Source organism: Trifolium pratense, unplaced genomic scaffold (genome assembly GCF_020283565.1).
Source record: "Trifolium pratense cultivar HEN17-A07 unplaced genomic scaffold, ARS_RC_1.1 scaffold_112, whole genome shotgun sequence".
Lineage (NCBI taxonomy): Eukaryota > Viridiplantae > Streptophyta > Magnoliopsida > Fabales > Fabaceae > Trifolium > Trifolium pratense.
In genome coordinates this window covers 37,501-40,000 of record NW_025721013.1, presented here as the reverse complement: position 1 = coordinate 40,000, position 2,500 = coordinate 37,501, and positions in this window count along the sequence as shown.

Below are 2,500 nucleotides of genomic sequence, written 5' to 3'. Positions count from 1 at the left end.
CGCGTGCCTTGCCACGCCCTTGCTTATAGCAAAACGAGACGGGGCCTTGGTCCAACTTGGCATAGGCATGGAATTTGATCTTTATTACTTGGCCACGGTCATGCCACGGTACATGGAGGTTGCTTGACACCCCCGTGTGCATTTCGGAGCACTTTGATTTTTTGGCCCCCCGCGTGCCTTGCCACGCCCTTGCTTATAGCAAAACGAGACGGGGCCTTGGTCCAACTTGGCATAGGCATGGAATTTGATCTTTATTACTTGGCCACGGTCATGCCACGGTACATGGAGGTTGCTTGACACCCCCGTGTGCATTTTCGGAGCACTTTGATTTTTTGGCCCCCCGCGTGCCTTGCCACGCCCTTGCTTATAGCAAAACGAGACGGGGCCTTGGTCCAACTTGGCATAGGCATGGAATTTGATCTTTATTACTTGGCCACGGTCATGCCACGGTACATGGAGGTTGCTTGACACCCCCGTGTGCATTTCGGAGCACTTTGATTTTTTGGCCCCCCGCGTGCCTTGCCACGCCCTTGCTTATAGCAAAACGAGACGGGGCCTTGGTCCAACTTGGCCTAGGCATGGAATTTGATCTTTATTACTTGGCCACGGTCATGCCACGGTACATGGAGGTTGCTTGACACCCCCGTGTGCATTTCGGAGCACTTTGATTTTTTGGCCCCCCGCGTGCCTTGCCACGCCCTTGCTTATAGCAAAACGAGACGGGGCCTTGGTCCAACTTGGCATAGGCATGGAATTTGATCTTTATTACTTGGCCACGGTCATGCCACGGTACATGGAGGTTGCTTGACACCCCCGTGTGCATTTTCGGAGCACTTTGATTTTTTGGCCCCCCGCGTGCCTTGCCACGCCCTTGCTTATAGCAAAACGAGACGGGGCCTTGGTCCAACTTGGCATAGGCATGGAATTTGATCTTTATTACTTGGCCACGGTCATGCCACGGTACATGGAGGTTGCTTGACACCCCCGTGTGCATTTCGGAGCACTTTGATTTTTTGGCCCCCCGCGTGCCTTGCCACGCCCTTGCTTATAGCAAAACGAGACGGGGCCTTGGTCCAACTTGGCCTAGGCATGGAATTTGATCTTTATTACTTGGCCACGGTCATGCCACGGTACATGGAGGTTGCTTGACACCCCCGTGTGCATTTCGGAGCACTTTGATTTTTTGGCCCCCCGCGTGCCTTGCCACGCCCTTGCTTATAGCAAAACGAGACGGGGCCTTGGTCCAACTTGGCATAGGCATGGAATTTGATCTTTATTACTTGGCCACGGTCATGCCACGGTACATGGAGGTTGCTTGACACCCCCGTGTGCATTTCGGAGCACTTTGATTTTTTGGCCCCCCGCGTGCCTTGCCACGCCCTTGCTTATAGCAAAACGAGACGGGGCCTTGGTCCAACTTGGCATAGGCATGGAATTTGATCTTTATTACTTGGCCACGGTCATGCCACGGTACATGGAGGTTGCTTGACACCCCCGTGTGCATTTTCGGAGCACTTTGATTTTTTGGCCCCCCGCGTGCCTTGCCACGCCCTTGCTTATAGCAAAACGAGACGGGGCCTTGGTCCAACTTGGCATAGGCATGGAATTTGATCTTTATTACTTGGCCACGGTCATGCCACGGTACATGGAGGTTGCTTGACACCCCCGTGTGCATTTCGGAGCACTTTGATTTTTTGGCCCCCCGCGTGCCTTGCCACGCCCTTGCTTATAGCAAAACGAGACGGGGCCTTGGTCCAACTTGGCCTAGGCATGGAATTTGATCTTTATTACTTGGCCACGGTCATGCCACGGTACATGGAGGTTGCTTGACACCCCCGTGTGCATTTCGGAGCACTTTGATTTTTTGGCCCCCCGCGTGCCTTGCCACGCCCTTGCTTATAGCAAAACGAGACGGGGCCTTGGTCCAACTTGGCATAGGCATGGAATTTGATCTTTATTACTTGGCCACGGTCATGCCACGGTACATGGAGGTTGCTTGACACCCCCGTGTGCATTTTCGGAGCACTTTGATTTTTTGGCCCCCCGCGTGCCTTGCCACGCCCTTGCTTATAGCAAAACGAGACGGGGCCTTGGTCCAACTTGGCATAGGCATGGAATTTGATCTTTATTACTTGGCCACGGTCATGCCACGGTACATGGAGGTTGCTTGACACCCCCGTGTGCATTTCGGAGCACTTTGATTTTTTGGCCCCCCGCGTGCCTTGCCACGCCCTTGCTTATAGCAAAACGAGACGGGGCCTTGGTCCAACTTGGCCTAGGCATGGAATTTGATCTTTATTACTTGGCCACGGTCATGCCACGGTACATGGAGGTTGCTTGACACCCCCGTGTGCATTTTCGGAGCACTTTGATTTTTTGGCCCCCCGCGTGCCTTGCCACGCCCTTGCTTATAGCAAAACGAGACGGGGCCTTGGTCCAACTTGGCATAGGCATGGAATTTGATCTTTATTACTTGGCCACGGTCATGCCACGGTACATG